This window comes from Peromyscus leucopus, chromosome 22, assembly GCF_004664715.2.
Source record: "Peromyscus leucopus breed LL Stock chromosome 22, UCI_PerLeu_2.1, whole genome shotgun sequence".
NCBI classification, from domain to species: Eukaryota; Metazoa; Chordata; class Mammalia; order Rodentia; family Cricetidae; genus Peromyscus; species Peromyscus leucopus.
Genome location: NC_051081.1, coordinates 25,343,953 through 25,363,520, shown reverse-complemented (window position 1 = coordinate 25,363,520; position 19,568 = coordinate 25,343,953). Strand labels below are relative to the sequence as shown.

At 45.6% G+C, this 19,568-nt stretch overlaps 1 protein-coding gene across 1 annotated transcript in view; it reads left to right on the top strand.

The window, feature by feature from the left end:
- Arhgef33 (Rho guanine nucleotide exchange factor 33) overlaps nucleotides 1–19,568 on the top strand; it is an 84,781-nt gene that overhangs the window by 5,369 nt on the left and 59,844 nt on the right. Inside the window, exon 2 of the mRNA XM_037198017.1 lies at nucleotides 716–787. The gene's annotated coding sequence lies outside the window, so the exon portion shown is untranslated. The remainder of the gene's footprint in view (nucleotides 1–715; nucleotides 788–19,568) is intronic.

The window sequence follows — 19,568 nt, the reverse complement described above, 5'->3', positions numbered from 1 at the left end:
CTTGACCAAATGATGACGGTGACTTGTCAGTCACGGGGTCCCTGTCCCCATTTTTCTCCCTCCCTCCAGCCTCTGTGAAGAGGTGAGTGTGGCTGCTCTCCTGCCAACTAATCCCATGGGGGTGGAACAAGCAGGTAAATTGTCCCTGAGCTTCAGAGAATAAAATCTTTAAAAATCTGTTGACTTGGAATCTGCCACACCGCTAACAAAAACATACAAATCACAGAGTATTTTCCAACTTAATTTGAACTTCATTTTTATGGCAGATCACCTCAATTAGTCCTCTATGGAAAAACTACTTACATTTCGCTGGCCACTATAAGTAGCTTTTTGAGACTTTGGTATGGGATACTTCCTTCAGTGTTGGATACTGAGGAAGCAACTCTGGATTTGTGACTTTCAGTGTTTTAGGGTCAGATCAACTGCTCTGAACTCTCGATGGAGCAAAGCCCCTAATTCATTCCGTGGTAGTCTAACTAGAGTCATAAGTGCATGGGAACTTATTTGCTTTGCTTATTTACTCCAAAGGGATTAAACTCTGAAGGGAAGGGACACGAGGACTTGATTTTTTTTAACTTGACGTGAGTTTGAACAATTAGAGAATTTTAACAGTGAAATACAAGTAGGGTAAGATTTCATTACATGGTGATCTGGGGCAAGGATGGCATAGAATATAAGGAAGCTGTCATTGTCAACGGCATTTTGTCTCTTATAGACCTTCTAGAGTAATCAGGAAGACGACTTCCAAAACCTGATGTGATGTCTCCTCCTGGAGACGACGCACAAGGTGAGTGAAAACCGCCAAGACCTTGTTTCTAGTGGGAGCACAGATAAATAGACAGTGTGGTCCTGGGCAGTGATCCTTCTGGAAATAAAAGCATGCTATAAAAAAAATGGAGTGGGAGAAGTTTGTAAGCCTCTGTTTGAAAACCGTCAGCTAAACAAGAATTTCCTTAGGTGGCAGCCAGAAATATTAGCCACCCTATAAACCAGCCACGTTACTCCAGACTCTTAGTGTATATGTGAATGCTTGTCTATAATGTTGACAAGGAATGAACTGTTTTAATAGAGTTCTGTTTGGGGTGTCATTGGGGACTGCAGAAACCCCCTGGAGAGATGACACTGAGCTAATATGTTCTGAGCCCCTACTTTATTCTGACTTTGCCACATAATAACCATATGGACTAGACAACTCATATAATGCCCATTTATAGTTGAGGAAGCAGGCTTACCGAAATTAGGGAACTTTGGTTTTGAGTTTTTATTTTGTGTGTGGGGTGTGTGGGTGCACGTGTGTGAGCACGTGAATATGCAGGAACATTTGCTTATGTGAAGGCAAGAGGTCGACCTTGGACATTTTCCCTGTTGCTCTCCACCTTATTTTATTTTATTTGGTTTTTCGAGACAGGGTTTCTCTGTGTAGCTTTGTGCCTTTCCTGGAACTCGCTTTGGAGACCAGGCTGGCCTTGAACTCACAGAGATCCGCCTGCCTCTGCCTCCCGAGTGCTGGGATTAAAGGCGTGTGCCACCACCGCCTGGCAACTCCACCTTATTTTTTAAGACAGGGTCTCTCACTGAACCCGGCACTCATGGTTTCAGTTAGGTTGACTGGCCAGCAAGCTCTCAGAATCTGCCTGTCTCCATCCCTTTCTAGCACTTGGTGATAGATGGCTTGCAGGGAGGCAGTCCTGGGCATTTGATGGGCATCATCAGGTTCTCATGCTTGCCTAGCAAGTACTGACCTATCTGCCCAGTCCAAAGACTTCTTACCTTTCCCAGGATCACAAACCTAAATAAATAGAAGAGCTAAGATTTGAAGCTAAATGTTGACATACTTAGAAGAAAAGTCCTGCACGGGTGTAAGCCCAGCAGCACTAAGGAGACTGAGGCAGGAGGATTGCTAAGAGTTCAAGGCTAGACTGTACTACATAGTGAATTCTAGGTCAGCCTGAGCAATAGAGTAAGGACTTGTCTTAAAAAGTAAGTGGACATAGAGCTGGAGAGATTGTTGGCTCAGCAGTTAAGAGCACTAGCTGCTTTTCCAGAGGACCCAGGTTTGAGTTCCCAGAACCCACACGCCAGCTCACAACCATCCGTAACTCTAGTTCCTGGAGATCCGACACCCTTTTCTGACTTCTGTGGGCCCTGCACACACATGGTGGACAACACATGCAGACAAAACACACCTGCACATAAAATAATAAAGTAATTTAAGATAAATAAATAGTTGAAAAAAAAGCCAGTTTAAAAGCTCATTTTAAAAATTCAAAACTACCAGTTGTCTATTATAAGATAAACAGACTTGTGTCTGTGAGATGCTCGCTGGGTGGAGGCACTTGCCACGAAGTCTGATGACCTGAGTTCAGTCTCCGTGACCACACATGGGGGAAGGAGAAAGCCAATGCTCACAAGCTGTCCCCTGACCTCCACATGTGTACAGTGGTGTGTTTGCACCGCCCATAAATTAAAAAACGTAGAAGTGAAAATGTTTTGAAAGGCAAATAAACAGACTTAATGAGGAAGAGGAGTAAATAAGGCTTGAGGGTCCATCCCACCTCTCACCCCATCTTCTCACACTGTCAGTATTTCCCATAAATCCTTGCCTGTCTTTGCTTTCGGCCAGTGTGGTAGAAACACATGTTGTAATCACAGCGATGGGAATCGAAGGCAGGGGGATTACCATGAGATTGGGGAAAAAGAAAGCCATGAGTAGAGGAAGTTGATTTACTATGTTTTTTTACTAGAGGAAATGATAAACATTAAACATTTCTCACTCAGCAAACCTGGAGCATCTCCAGACAGAAACTCTGGGAATGGAACTTACTGGTTTCCAGGGACCATAATCCACTGCAGGGGAATTTTGAAGGAGTAATTATGGACTCCTTTGGGAGACAGGTATGAGCTCTAAATCCTTTCCCCAGAAGAAATGAATCTACTTAAAATTTTACCTATAATTCAGAAGATTTATGGGCACCCTGATTTATATGACGTCCTGATCTCCAATAAGTGAGGCATTTCAATTAATTATTTGATATAAGTGCCATCCTAAGAATGTGGGCAAATGCTATAACAACCAGAAAAGCAGAACCTCCAGGTGTGATGTTGCCCACCCGTCATCCTAGCATCTGGGAAACGGAAGCAGGAGGCCCGGGAGTTCAAGGCTAGCCTGAGCTACGTAAGAGCCCGTCTCAACAACACAAAACAAACAATAAGAGCAGCTGTAAAGTAGGGCTCAGCTCCATGGGGACAGGTCATGAAAACCAAGGAAGAGTGACACCCAGAATCTTGAAGGACTCCAGAAGCGGGAGAGCTAGCCCAGTCTCGGGTCGGGGGAGATATCCAGTGTGGAGGAGGGCGAGAGGGGTGTAGCATCAACAAAGCCCAGAGACCAGAGAGGACAGGGAGCCCAGACACCTGTGCTTTTTAAGAATTACATTTTTGGTGTGTGCACCAACGTGTATGTGAGGTCAGAGGACAACCTAGTGGAAGACAGTTCTCTCCATCTACCATATGAGTCCCACGTCAGACTTGATGGCAAACATCTCTATCTGCTGAGCCACCTCACTGGCCCTGGCTTTGGGCTTTTGAGATAAGGTCTTAGATATCCCAAACCAGCCTCAAATTTGTGTAGCCAGGAGTGGCTTTGATCTTCCAATCCTCCTGCCTCCATCTCCAAAGGGCTGGGGTCATAGACACGAGTCACCATGCCTGGCTCTGACTGTCTTTGTCGTAGGGTCCCAGCAGGAGACTTGTTGGACTGAGGCTGTAACTCAGCGGTAGAGTGCTTATCTAGTATGCACAAGGCCCTGGGTTCAATCTCCAGCATGATAAAAGATGAAAATAATAAAAGTTAAAAGAAGATAAATTACCTTGACTCAGGCTGGGATTACTGGCTAAATAATCTGCTCCTTAAAAGACATCACCTAAATCACATAAGACTAGTTGAAAGGCAGATACTTTACAAGGGAAACCGAGGTAAGTTCAGAAACCACCTGTAAACGACTTAAATTTCAGATGACACATTTTTCTGCGGACTGTAGGGAGTCTGCGCATAATCAGATTGGAGTCAGCCCTTTAGGGTGGGTGGCTCACTCCCAAGTCTGCTCCTTCCCTCCTTCTGCATCCATTAGCTCCAGTTGAGTCATTTGCAACCAGCAGGAAAGAGGGTACAGTGGATCAGGGCCTCAACACTTCAGCGTGAGCTGTGGTCCTTGGGTAATTCTTTCTGTAATTTACTGTGCAGAGCAAGGTTTACGTATAATGGCCTACCTGGTTCGTTTCTGTCTGCCTGTACTTAACTTTACATACCTAACTAAAATCCTAAATGTTGGTTTCAACCTCTACTTCTTACTGGTGGCTTCATAAGGTCTCAAGGACATTTCACTGGATAAATATTAAAATATTATTATTAAGTTAAATTTTTCTTAGGTGCCATAAAGTCTTCAAAGAGTAAACTTGTATATATTGCATGTTAATATGTATATATCATGTCTTCCTGCTCTTTTGTTGGGTTTTGTTTGTTTAAGACAGCTTTCATGTTGCCTAGGCTGACCTAGAACCCCTGATCCTCTTGCTTCGGCCTCCTGAGGACTAGGATTACAGATGTGTGCCCTCACACCTGGCTCTACATAATGTGTTTATATTTGTTTTAACAAAGAAGCATTTGGTCTCTAGCAAACCATAGTTCTATGCAAGACTCCCAGTCTACATATTTGGATAGTGAACATTTTTTTTTCAAAAACAAAATTTACAATTTAGGTAAAAAGCCATTGATTCCCCCCCCCCCCCCCCCCAGTTTTCTCTTTTCCAACTCATTAATTACGAAATAAAAAGAACAGGTCTCCTTGCTATTAATATGAACAAATGAAACTCTGTGTGGCTTTCTTTAGGGAATTAACCACAAGGGTGATATCCATTGAGAGGCGTGCCCAGTGACAGAGGAATGTGAATAAAGGACATGAAGGCATTTATCTTCCACACACAAGGGAATTTTGTTTCTATAGAATGTCTGAACATCCCAGGGTAGGGAGACGGCTCGGTAGGTAGGTAAGGTGCTTGCTGAACAAGCATGGGAGTATGAATTCGGATTCCCAGAAGCCATGGAAAAAGCCAGGCACAGTAGTATTCACCTGTAATACCGGATCTGGAGAGTGAAGACGGGAAGATCCCCGGGGCTCACCGGCCAGACACCCTCAGCAATCAGTGAGCTCCCGGGTCAGTGATTCCCAAAGTAAAGTGGAAAGCAGCTGAAGAAGACACTCGATGTCAGCTTTTGCTCTCCAGAGGCATAGGCGTATACGTATGCACACATCCATGTACACATACTCATGTATAACTATGTGCACGCACACAGGCACACACACACCCCAAATACCAAAGCACCCAAAGTATGCGATGATTTAAAACTTTTCTTGAAATTGAGTAAATTGTCTTGAAGGAGATGATTTTTCCTCAGGCTTCAAATCCAGCACACTAGGATAGTAAGGTGTTGAGTTTTGTGAAATGTGCAAGATTCAGAAAGGGATTACTGTATGATCTCTTAGGATTGGGATCTAAAAAGTCACCAGAGCCTAGGGATGGGTGGTGCGGAGGGAGAATGGGGAGGTGTTGGCGATGTGTACAGGATTCTGAGAGGAGGACCAGATGGTTTGTGTGTTGTTGTTGTTGTTTGGCTGATTATTTTGTTTTTTAGAAAGATCTATTTCACAGCAAAGTGACCACAGTAAATAATATACTGTGTGTACTATAATTGTTAAGGATTCATTTCAAACATTCCCACCACAAACAATGATAGATATAGGAGATGATGAACATGTTAGCTAGCTTGATTTAATCAACCCACATTGTATGCAAATATAACATTACATTGAACCTAAAGGCATAGGCAATTATAATACAATTGTAACTGGCCAAATTAAACATTTTTGAAGGGTAAGAGAGAGTAATGAGGTGAAATAATAAAAAAAATTATAGACATGTATGAGATTGTCAAGGAATAAATAAAAATATTTTAAAAATAAATAAAAGAAAACATTAAAAGTTTAAGTTCTGTGGTAGCAGGTACCTATAACGAAGAGGCTGAGGAAGGAGCATGTGAGTTCATGGCCACTAATGGTCACAGCCAGACCTAGTTTCAAAACCAAAACCAAAAGAACCAAGTACCTGATAGGTACAATGGGTGCGTCAAGATTGGTCCTGCCAGCAAGACTGACTTACTGCACCTGTTCTCAGCCTTTCCAACACCGCCACCCTTCAATACAGCTCCTCGTGTTGTGGGGACTCGAACCACAGAATTATCTCCCTGTTACTTCACAACTGTAATTTTGCTAGTGTTATGAATCATATGTACATAATGTACATATCTAATATGTGACCCCTTTCAAAGAGTCCTTCGACTCCCAAAATGGGTCTCTGTGACTCACAGGTTGAGAAATGCCCACTCACAGTATGGTGACGATTCCCAGCAGGAAGAGACACTAACACCGGGGCATGAGAACACAGTGGGACCCAGCTTGACTGATTCTGCCTTGGAGGACCAGGCAGGCTTCCCTGAGAAAGAAAGGGGTATCCGAGTTGAGCTGGCAAGGATAAGAAGCATCCTTCTGAAGCTGGGCAGTGGTGGCACACACCTTTAATCCCAGCACTCAAGAGGCAGTTCTCTGTGAGTTCGAGGCCAGCCTGGTATACAGAGTGAGATCCAGGACAGCCAAGGCTACACAGAGAAACCCTGTCTTGAAAAACAAAAACAAAAACAAAAACAACTCCTTTTGTAAGAAAATAATTTGGGCTGGAGAGATGGCAGTTAAGAGCACTTGCCATACTTGCCGAGGGCCCAGGTTCAGTTCCCAGCACCCACATGGTGGCTCACCCTCTGTGATTCCGGTTCCTGGTAAGCAGACACCCTCTTCTGGCCTCCACAGCAGGTGTGCACATGGTGCACGTACATGTGTAGGGAAAACACTCATACACATAAAATAAAAATAGTAACAGTAACAAAATAAATAAGAACACACTTGGGGGGAGACGATGGGAGGAGCATCGGTGCCGAGACGTGAATATGTGTGGTGAAACGCATGAAGTATGATCATTTACACATCTCTATCACATATACCAATGACTATAAAGTTCAGTTTGGATTTCTGTGAACCAGGGAAGTGAAGACATTCAGCTAGTCCCATTAACATCAGAAGCAGTAAGATTGGCTGGCAGCAGTGACAACATGGAGCCTTCCCAGAAGCCTTTTAGGCGCTCTGACTAGGAAGAGGGAGTCGCCCCAGAGGGCATAGGGGGCTGCTACAGGTCATAGGAGCTGATGAGCTGGTAGAAGAGTCATGGCTGGTGAAATGGGGCTCCAGAGACATCCGGATCACACCACCCAAGGACAAGGAAGGAGTTTCCACCATCACAGCCATTGGCAGAGCTCAGCTGCCTCCCTAGGAGCATCTTTCGTTCAGCCCTGGCTTCCTGCTGCCTGTACCACAGCACATAACCAAAGTCCTTAGGAAACCAGACTCAGCCTTAGAAGCCTTTTGGCATCCACCTGTTTCTTTTCAAGCCTATATCTAGTACATCCCTCCAGATCATATTAAACCCTGTCAATCATCCATCTCTCTCATTCCCCAGCCTCCTTCAAGGGATGTTTCAGTACCCCTGAGGGGTTGGTACCCAGGCAGCCCCAAGCCAGCCCGATCTCTTGTGTAGGCCAGTGGTTGCCAAGTACCTGGGTGCTGGTGGCTTCCTGTCCAGTGACCACTAAACCTTCCCATTCTTGCTTTTGCTGTGGTGCCCAGCACCTGAGCGAGACTCATTGCTAAGCTAGGTGCTTTGGACCACAGAAGTATAGGGTATGGTCTCTAACCTTGAAGGCATCTGTATCTAGCGCCTCAGGAGAATCCAACCTTCACTGTCTCCTTTACCTCTGTGGCCTGGGGCTGACATTCAACCTTGCTCTAGGCAAAATTGCAAAGTCCACTGATCACCACTGCTGGAGATGTGCACCAAAGCCTGAGCCCATCAGGCCCTTAGAGAGGGTAAACAATTGCCTCAAGGTTGGCCAGCTTTTTAAATCATGGACCTCTGATTTGAAATGATGGAGGACCTGGGATTTTAATCCAGATCTTCTGTACTTGAATCCTCAGATTCCCCAACCTCACCAAAACTAAAGCAAGGGCATTCTAATAGATCCTGTAATTGATATATTTGTAGAAGAAATTGGCGCTCTGCAATCTTTTTTCTTTCTTTCTTTCTTTCTTCCTTTCTTTCTTTCTTTCTTTCTTTCTTTCTTTCTTTCTTTCTTTCTTTCTTTCTTTCTTTCTTTTTAACAGGACTATAGGATTTGGTGAAGTCATTTGAGCCCTATTTTTTTTATTTGGGTTGATCTTTCTGAGTTCATTCATTACCAATTAATTCAGAGTATGTGTAGTAGAATATTATTATTTTTAAATTAATTAATTTATTTCTATTTTATGTGCATTGTTATGGAACTGGAGTCACAGACAGCTGTGAACTGCCATGTGGGTGCTGGGAATTGAATTCAGGTCCTCTAGGAATAGCAGTCAGTGCTCTTAACCACTGAGCTATCTCCCCAGCCCCGTAGAATATTATTTTAAGCTGTGTTACTTTTGCTTATGTTGCATTTGTTTAACTCTGTGAAGCTGTGTTTCTGTGCCTGTCTAAAACACCTGATGGGCTAATAAAGAATTGAACAGCCAATAGCAAGGCAGGAGAAAGGATAGGTGGGGCTGCCAGGCAGAGAGAATATATAGAGGGAGAAATCTGGGAGGAGAGAACGATCAGCCAGAGGAGGAGGAGGACATCAGGGACCAGCCACCCAGCTACACAACCAGCAATTGAGTAAGAGTAAGATTTACAGAGAAGAGCCGGGCGGCGGCGGCGGCGGCGGCGGCGGCGGCGCACGCCTTTAATCCCAGCACTCGGGAGGCAGAGCCAGGAGGATCTCTGTGAGTTCTAGGCCAGCCTGGTCTACAGAGTGAGTTCTAGGAAAGGTGCCAAAGCTACACAGAGAAACACTGTCTGGAAAAACAAAAACAAAAACAAAAAAGATTTACAGAGTAAGAGAATGGGAAAAGGCCAGAGGCAAAAGGTAGACATGATAAGTTAAGGAAAACCAGCAAGAAACTAAGCCAAGCTAAGGCCAGGCATTCATGATTAACTATAAGCCTCCGTGTGTGATTTACTAGAGAGCTGGGTGGCGCCCGCCCCCCCCCCAAAGAGAGTAAAAATAACCAACAACAACTGTGTGCTAGACCCTGATTGAAATCTTGCAGAATGCAGAGGAAACAAAATGCTGAAGCCCTCCTGAGGTGGAGCTGGGGGCCAGGGGCCAAGGCGGTCAGGGAGTAGAGGCCATAGGGAAAAGGTTAGTACCGAATAGGAGCTATTTCAAATAAAGCGACTTTTAAGCAGAAACCGTAGGTCTTTTTTTTTTTTTTTTAATCTTTAATATGTAATAGTTTGGGAACATCCTCATCCTTCATGCTCCTGAATTGGAAAAGAACACGCTCCTTGTTTCTACAAATCCAAATACTCTTTTTTGTTTGTTTTTGTTTTTTGAGACAGGGTTTCTCTGTGTAGCTCTGGCTGTCTTGGAACTCGCTTTGTAGACCAGGCTGGCCTCGAACTCACAGAGATCCGCCTGCCTCTGCCTTCCGAGGGCTGAGATTAAAAGCGTGCGCCACTACCGACCACTCAGCTAAATCCAAATACTCTTTAGCACGGCATGTGTTGCACCTATGTGTTTCTTTCTTTTTTTCTTTTTTTTTTTTTTTTTTCTTTTTTTAATTTAGGGGCTTGGGAGAGGTTGCAGAGGTCCACGCTGTCTGCTGTTCTCCGCAGGGCAGATCTTGGAGATCTACCCGTTGCTAAGAGTGTGTTTATGAATAGGAATTGTCACACACTTCATAGGTTTCAAAGAGGCAGGTGTGGTGGGCCATACCTGCAATCCCAGGACCGGGTGGTGGGAAAAGGAAGGGCAGGAGTCAAGGGCATCCTGGGCTACCCAGAGAGTTCAGGGCCAGCCTGATCCACAGGAGACCGTGCCTCAAAAAAATAGCATTAAAAACCATGATAACCAAATTCACAAGATTTTAGCAAGTAGGAATCTTTTTCATGTGACTATCACATCCAAGTTAACAAATAATTCCATCTCTACATAGCAGGGCAGGGGATGGTCCTAAGCCAAACTATATGCAGAAGGATTGGAGGATGAAGAGCCAGCTTTTAAATAGCTGGAGTGATTTGCTTTTGTGTGTTTGGTTTACCATGAGACTTTTGGCTTATTCACTGCTTAGAATAGACTTTATTTTGGAGATCAGGAATGGGCCAGAAGCATGGATCCCCCAAGCAGATGGTGAGGAGACACTAGGGGATCAAAAATAAGTTATCCAGCTAGTAAGAGGAAAGAAATGAGCAAGCACAGTGAGATTTCTAGAGTGCATTCCAAAGAGGTTGAAGGAAGGAAAAGACTGATTGACTTGAAACACTGGACGTTTCTGTATGTACCTAAGAGCTGAGTCTTTGCACGTCACCATCACCCTGTTTTATGACTCCGTAACTCTGGAAATGGTCTTTGAGGCCAGACAGAATATTACAGCCTTTGTTCTACTGAGCTAATCTGGCCATTGTTTTTCCTTTAGTTTCTACACCCATGATTGTTGATTACCAGATCTTTAGAGAAAGGGTCACTGAATTAATTGTTAGCAATGAATTAACTTGAAGCGATTGAGTGATAAATACTGTTGACAGTGTTTGGGCAGATTCATTGTCAATACACTTTTATTGAGCTTCTAGTCTGTGTAAGAGCATAGAATGGGGGCTGTGGGAAGTAGGGGAGGGAAAACAGCCTCTCTATCCAAGAAGTTTATGAGCAACTTAGAAAGTGAAATCGTTCCATCAGACAAGGGCAGAAAATCATGCTCTCGATTACAATTGAGTCCCACATCGCTTAAAAAAAGGAAGGATCGGATCCTATTGGATTGAAGGAGAAAGTTCTAGAGTTTATGAATGTGGCTTTGGGGAGAGAGTACAGAAATGAGAACTGGAGATAGGTGAGGAGGAGAGAGCAGGTAATAGGAGAAGGGAGAGAGAAAATCAGAAGGCTGGTGGTAAACAGACTGAGGAGGCCTGTGACTAGGTGGAGGTGGCCAGGGGTCTCGTCCACACTAGAACTGAGATTGGAGATTAGGGGCTGTCTCCGCTACTGTTCTATTTCTGTGAAGAGACACCACGACTGAAGCAACTTATGAGAGACAGCACTTAATTTGAGGCTCCTGATTCCAGAGGGTAGTTGAGACCATGACCATCATGGCAGGGAACGTGGCAGCAGGCCAGCAGGTGTGGTGATTAGGTAGTAACTGAGAGCTTACATGTTGAGACAGCAGCCACGAGGCTGAGGGAGGGCCAACTGGAGTGGTGTGGGCTTTTGAAAACTCAAAGCCCACCCCAAGAGACACATTCCCTCCAACAAGGCCACACCTCCTAAACTTCCCAAACAGTTCCAGCAACCGGGGACCAAGCATTCAAACATAATGAGCCTAGACGGGACATTCTCATTTAAACCACTACAGGGGCGTTTGTGTGGGAACTTGGAAGCTTGTGTTTTATAAGTAAGAAAAGACAGAGTGAAATGTTTAAGCAGGTGTAAGGGATGATCAAAAGATATTTACACAATGCTAGTAGCAGTAAAGAGAGTGACAGATTCATTAGGATGCTCCAGTAGATGCTGGACAGATCCATTAGGATGCTCCAATAGTGGACAGGTCCATTAGGATGCTCCAGTAGATGCTGGACAGATCCATTAGGATGCTCCAACAATACTTGGGGTCAGGGAAGTCAGGGCTGGATCCAAAAGGAACAACAAATGCGATTGGAGAAAAAATTTTTTTTTTAAAAAAAGTCACCAAGGAAGACTTAGAAAGATTTCATAACTGGTGGATGGTAAGGTGAGAGGAAGATCATTTCAAGGCACTGAGCCTGGATTTGGTGGCAGTGTTAGTGTCAGAGCTGGAAAGTCCAAAGGTGAAGAGGCTAAAGATGATCAGTCTAATGTCAAGAGGCTGAGTGCGAGGTGACCACAGAAGAGTAAAAACATTCACTGCAAAGAAGTCTAGATATACCTAGGCTATTCAATTGTGGGGGGCAGGGGGAAGGGGGGAGAGAAGAAAACGGGTTCTCCTTCTTTTATTTGAATGCTAAAAATGAAACAAAGCAGAAACAGCACCAACTAAAAGCAAAACAAAAGAGCAGGAAAAGAGGAACTGTGACCTGCTTGGCCTCCCCAGGAGAGAGAAGAGCCATGGGAGACATGGGCTGGATGTCACTGACGGTGCATCACAGAGCGCCATGCCGCTGAGGAATGGTTGGAGGTGGCCTGCTCCCTGAGGCTCACCTCAGGGTTTTAGAGTCACTGAGGCTGTGAACATGTCCTCATGCCACAGATGTGGAGGTGGAAGACCAGAGAAGGCACTCGGCCTCTCACTGTGCCTCAGGGAGTCAGAAGTCAGGGTCCCACTTCAATCTAGTGTCCCCCTCCCCGTCCCTAACATCGGGAGTGGGGCATCCATACAACTTTCTGTCGCTCTATTTTGTGAGACAAGGTCTCCCTGTGTAGCCCTGGCTCACCAGGAACTTTCTGTGTAGACCAGGCTGGCCTCATACTTGCAGCAATCTCTGCCTCTTGAAGTGTTGGGATTACAGGTATGATGCCCACGTCTGTCCCTCTGGGTAACATTTTTCGAAGGCTTCTCAAAAGCAAAGCATACCCAGCATGAAAGGCAGGAAGTGACGTGGGCAGCCCTGTTAGATTGCGTGCTTTCAGACAAAGGGATCTCTTCCAGCGAGGTTAAGAACAGGATGAATGAGTATAGTCTCTGAAGGGAGTGATTTCCCTGAGGCATGTTTGGGCAGCCCTGAGGACACATTCCAAGTGCGGGTGTTCTGCATTTTTTCAACATTCTGAAAAGTTATGAAGAATAGGATTTCTACCCAACTATCCGAGAGGCAAGAAATACGTAATTCGGTGTGGAGGAACAGGATGGAACACTTTATTTCGAGTCAGGGTCTCACTATGTTCCCCAGTCTGGCCTTGAATTCCTGGACTTCGGTAATCCAACAGGTGTGTGCCATCGTGCCCAGCTATCCTATTGTTTTGTTAATTTATTTGTGTTCCAAATAAGGAAATCAAAACGAGAGGTTTAGGAATGTGAACATATAGACACAATGTATTATGGCTTTATTTGAGAAAAAGTCTCACTACATAACCTAGGGTAGCCTTGAACTTTCACTTAGCCTCAGCCTCCCAATGTTGGGCTTACAGGCGAGCACTATCACACCTGGTTTAGTGTAGTTCTGGATCGCTTTCAGATTTCTTCAGTACGTTGATTACTTACTTCTATGGGGCAAGGAGTGCACGGGGCACACACGTGGAGGTCAGAGGACAATCTGTCAGAGTTTTTCTCCTGGTTCTGGACTCTTGATAGAAGGTCCGTCCCTTTCTCTTTGTTCCAAAACCAACCAACTATAAGATACATACATATTAGTTATAGTTTGGTGTGGAGTGCATGCCTATATTCTCAGTACTCAGGAGGCTCAGGCACTATTCCTGACAGATCAAGACCACCCTGGACTACGGAGTAAGACCTATTCTCTATAAAGGAAAAGGGTGGATCTAGTATGCCTTAGTCTGGGGAGGTCATATGTGAAATACGCTGATAATATAAAGAAACTAATGAAGAGTGTACACACTGGTCATTGATGAAGAGAAGTTTGTAATCTGCATGTGGTGGTGCACACATATAATCTCAGCACTCAGGAAGTGGAGGCAGGAAAACCGGAAACTCATGGGCATTCTTGGTTATATAATAAGTTCGCGGTTAGACTAGGTTAGCTGAGGCTGTCCAAGACAGTGGTTCTCAACCTTCCTAACGCTGTGACCCTTTAATATAGTTCCTCATGTTGTGGTGACCCCTCAACCATAAAATTATTCTTGTTGCTACTTCATAACTGTAATTTTGCTACTGTTATGAATCATAATGTAAATATATGTTTTATTTCTTTTTTGTTTTTGTTTTTTGAGACAGAGTTTCTCTGTGTAACAGTCCAGGCTGGCCTGAAACTCACAGAGATCCACCTGCCTCTGCCTCCCAAGTGCTGGGATTAAAGGTGTGCGCCACCAGCCATATCTGTGTTTTCTGATGGTCTTAGGTGACTCCTATGAAAGTCTTTTGATTCCCAAAGAGGTCTCTATCCACAGGTTGAGAACCATGGTTCTAAGATAATAAATAGGACATTTTTCATATTGAAGTTTGTTGGGTTCTACTGGATTCTAATTATGAGTTAGAAGATGGTCCTTGACTTAGTGAGGAGAGGAAACAGTTAAAAACTACAAGACAGGGTTAGGGTAGAGTTAATGGCACTAAACCCTGGATCTGATGCCCAGCACAGACTAAAAAGAGAGGTGGTACTGTGTGCCTGTAATCCCAGCATTTAGAAATCAGAGGCAGGAGGATCCGGAGTTCAAGGTCATCTGTAACTGCACAGAGATCTTGGGCTACTGGAGACCCTGTTTCAAAAAAACAAACAAACAAACAAACAGAAATCAGCAAAGTACACTTCCTGGAGACTATGAGGCATAACTGTCCTTTGAAGGTGAAGAGGACTTGAGTTGGCAGAGGCCGGAGGTTTCAGGGAGGGACCCGTAAGGACTGAGATCCTCAGGTTGGCCTGCACATGGCTTGTAGATTTTGAAGGAGGAGGAGGAGGTTGTAGTATAAGTGACCCCTCAGGGCACACTGACTGTGTGTGTGTGTGTGGCCCACGTTTCCAAAGTCATAGATCTTCAAAACTTTGTCTGTGACTTCCAACTTCTGGAACCTGCTCACTGTGCAGTGGTGGGAAATGACGATCATGCCGAAGACTGGATTTTACTCTGTTCTTCCTAGCCGTCCTAAAAGTGCCAAAGGCAGATCCAAATTGGATGTCATTTTATCTGAATGATGACAATCATTCTCCCGGGAGAGGCGGCAGTAACCTGGTTTTCCCTCTCACCTAAAATAGGCCCTGGTGACTGGCGATCTATTTTACGAGGTGCACTGACTCGGCCACCTCATTTGGGACCTGTGAGTCATGCAGCTCCTCCGCTCCAGCAGACGGAGTATTTCCCCAGGACCACTAAGTCTCTTCCAAATCGATTCCCACCCGATGGAGGGAACTTTCACTGGAGGCCAGGACTCTCCTTCTGCATATCTCCAGGGGACCTCAGCCATCCCTCTTCCCCTCCGGGTGGCCTCGTCAAGGTGCGATGAAGTCATTTTTGTTTTCTGTTTAAGTTGATGTTTACCGTCTCACTTCCACTTTGACGAATCCACCTGGACAGCGTGTTTGAAAGACAGAGGCTGAGGAAAGTCAAGCCAGGGCAGGAAGAGACAGAGAACACCTTCCTTGGGAAACATTCAGGCTCCCAAAAGCCACTTTGAAGATGGCAGGGAGCATAGGCCTTTAATCCCAGCACTCAGGGGTGGGATGGGGTGGGGATGGGGAGTTGGGGGTGAGTTCAAGGCCATCCTGGTCTACAGTGTGAGTTCCAGGACAGCCAGGGCTACACAGAGAAACTTGTCTTGAACCCCACCCCACCCCCCAAAAAAAGCCACATTGACACATTCAAGTCTAGCCATAAACAATAAGAAGCAGAGGAGGCCTTGGAAGTCGAATGTCCTGAATTTTGATAAGTTACAGTATCTCACATGAGGCTTAAACAGGTACTTAAACTCAGTTGCTTCAAGTCTGCATGAGAGAGCAGACCACCATGCTTTTTTTCCTGCCCGATTTTGACATGCATCGACTCAACCAAATTACTCCATCTCAACTAAACAAAATAATAATGTATCGGCGGGCGGCGGTGGCGCACACCTTTAATCCCAGCACTCGGGAGGCAGAGCCAGGTGGATCTCTGTGAGTTCAAGGCCAGCCTGGGCTACAGAGTGAGTTTCAGGACAGGCTCCAAAACTATACAGAGAAACCCTGTCTCGAAATGCAACCCCTCCCCCCACAAAAAAAGTATCAATGGAGTAGGGTTGGAGGATCAGTGACCCTCCACCTCCCGATGTAAGAACGTTCTCTGAGCTTCAGAGCGAAGGAGCTGTCTGCTCTGTGCGCTTGTCTTTTTCCCACTCTCCCCGGACACACCCGGGCTGTGGGCAATGGCAGAGTGTCAAAGATGGTTTGAAACAGAGTATTGCTTAGGAGTCCTGCCAGCTCTTGGTTCTTCAAGGCTGCTGCTGGGCACAGGCTTTCTGTTAGGGGAGCTTTGCCCTGCTGGATGGAATAAAATAGTTTGGTTTTTCTCATCAATTGACCTGCTAATTTGTTTCCCCTTTCTGGTATTGGAAAATGAACCCAGGATCTTCACTTGACTGCTGAGGGACTCTTTTTTTTTTTTTATTTTCTGAGACAGAGTTTCTCTGGGTACCTTTGGAGCCTGTCCTGGAACTTGGTGTGTAGACCAGGCTGGCCTGGAACTCACAGAGATCCACCTGTCTCTGCCTCCTGAGTGCTGGAATTAAAGGTGTGCCCCCCCTTCCCCGGCATGCTAAAGGAACTCAACTTCTAATTATCAATTTGAGTCGAGTTTGTGGTAAATACCATGTTTCTCATAGTCTGCTGGGTAAGAATTCAAAGCACTTTCTCAGATCTTATTTGAGAATACCCGAGGACCTTTGTTGGGAATGTGCTGTTGGAGTTGGGGATGAAGGATGAATACTCATCCCTGTTCTTCAGTTTCCTACAGCCTAGGGAGGCAGCCAGCATTCACTCTCTCCTGACTCAGAGGCAGGACCACCTTTTTTTTTTTCTTAACAGGACCCATAGTTAAGAAAACATCAAATCAGAAGCTGACTTGAAGACACAGACATTTTTTTTCTATAGTCTAAATTTTATTATCTCCAAGTCACAATGCTGATCACAAATATGCACCTTTAAAACAGTAACAAAAAGAACACACAGGGTGAAATCTTTGCAACTAAACACAGTGGACCAACAGACAACTGTCGCAGTGTTGGGAATCTGGGCATGCGCCCACAGGCTTGAGGAAACACCTTCAGGTTTAAGGCAAAGGGAAGCCCATAAAAGGCACAGCCACCAGCTACCCCTGGAAGAACCTCTTAGTGATTTCCTCCTTGGGGGTTACCCCCCACCCTGACTCAAGAGTGATTAGGCCAGCTGTAGGAGGGAAGAATAAAAACAGTGACCTTACGGGGGAGAGACAGCCGCCACCTTTCCCTCAGGTTCTGTAGGAACCCGGCAGGCACAGTGCTGCAGTAACAGACTTCCTCAGAGGCACAGGGAGGTGGTTTGGTGCCATGGAGAGGAATGACGGGACGGGGCGCCTTTGCCCAGGAGGTGACTTGCTTCCTTAGGAGTTGAGGTACAGTTACCTTCTGTTTCCAAGTACAGGAGCAGAATTTGGGGAAAGTAAGGTAGTAACATCTAAAAACACTTGTAGCAGGGAGGGCATGGGGAAGAACTGCAAAGACAAGGCAGACAGACTGCTGGACAGTATCTGTCTCTAGAGATACACAGGTCCACAGCAACTGGGAGGGGATGTAGTAGGAGGGATGTAGAGAAAAGAAGCAGAGCCCACTAGTTCCACTTACCTCAAAGACAGCCCTGAGGACTCAGCCATGCATTCCCCTCATCGTGCAGAGGATCTCACGCCACCCTCCCTTCTCACAAAAGCATTCAGTTTGTTTTCTCCCTCCACAGCAGAGATTCCTCCTCCGTGGAGGACTGAAGCCCATCAGAATAGAGGTCCTGAAGGAGGCTCAGACTTGTAAGACCTACGCCCCAAACAAGGGCTCCTACTCGCCCACTGAGCTCTCCTCTGCAGTGGGATACTGCGTGCAGAGAGCTTCCCCAGGGTTAGGAGTTAGAGACTACTAAAGACCAATCACAAGGAAAAGGCCAGCTAGTTTTACACTTGGTTGATACAGTCTCAACTATGTGGGAGTCCGGGAGGAGTCAAAAGGGACTCCAGAAAAGGTAGTAAACTAGACTGAACTTGTTTCATGTAAAGTCAGGGGACAGATCAGGGAAAAGGAGAAAAAAAAAAAAAGAATATTAATTTAAGAAGGGTAAGTCAGGCTTTAAAAATGAACATTCAAACAAGTAAGCCGGAAGGAACTTCCCTGGGAGCAGAAGACACTTGAATTTCTGGGGGGAAAGTAAACAACAGTGAGATGCAGGCTTTGACTGCAGGAATCTAGACTCTGAAGCCTGGGCTGTCCAGTCTCTGCTTCTCTGAGGCCAGGAAGCTCAAGGACACAGACATTTTTTTTTTTGGGGGGGGGTGTTTCGAGACAGGGTTTCTCTGTGTAGCTTTGTGCCTTTCCTGGATCTTGCTCTGTAGACCAGGCTGGCCTTGAACTCACAGAGATCCACCTGCCTCTGCCTCCCAATGCTGGGATTAAAGGCGTGCGCCGCCGCCGCCGCCGCCGCCGCCGCCGCCGCCGCCGCCGCCGCCGCCGCCGCCGCCGCCGCCGCCACCGCCACCACCCGGTGGACACAGACATTTTTAAGATGAGGAGGCTATCGTTTGAACTTCGTGGTGGCAGAGTCCTATTTTAATTAATAACTTAGTCTCACACTGTAGCCCAGGCTGGCCTGGAACTCACTATGTATCCAAAGCTGGTTTTGAACTCTTGATCCTCCTACCCCCACCTCCCAGAGGCTGCGATTGTGAGCATGGCCTACCACACTTGGCTTGTATTTCTTTAATTGATTCCATTTGCAGCTTGAAATCGCTATATATTTGATGATACATTTTTGGAAGTAGGCATAAAATAGCTACATTGCTATGCCAGGCGGTGGTGGTGGTGGCGGCGGCGGCGGCGGCGGCGGCGGCGGCGGCGGCGGCGGCGCATGCCTTTAATCCCAGCATTGGGAGGCAGAGGCAGGCGGATCTCTGTGAGTTTGAGGCCAGACTGGTCTACAGAGTGAGTTCTAGGAAAGCCAGGGCCATACAGAGAAACCCAGTCTCAAAAAAACCCAAAACAAAAACCAAAAAAGGCTATGTTATCTTTGAAATGTCCTCATTAAAATTTTTTATTTAATTTTAAAAAATTTCATGTGTGTGAGTTTTTTGCCTGCATGTATGGCTATTTAACATGTTTGTGCCTGATGTCCACAGAAGCCAGTAAAGGGTGTCAGATCCCCTGGGTCTGGAGTTACAGATGGTTGTCAGCCACCATGTGGGTGCTGGGAATTGAACCTGGGTCCTCTGGAAGAGCAGCCAGCATGGACCCATCTTTCCAGGCCTGACGATACCAGTGTTGTAAACACTGTGTGCCTACATATTGTGCCTTCTCTTTTTATTATATGACGTCTAGGTGGCACGCTACACCTTTTGTTTCCTTTTATTATGTTGACTGCTGAATTATGTGAGCAGATTTATAGATATATTCTAGAACAAATTATATTTATTACAATATTAGAGTTTTGTTTATGATGTGTTTTCCCCCCCTGAGACAGAGTTTCTCTATGTAGCCCTGACTGTCCTG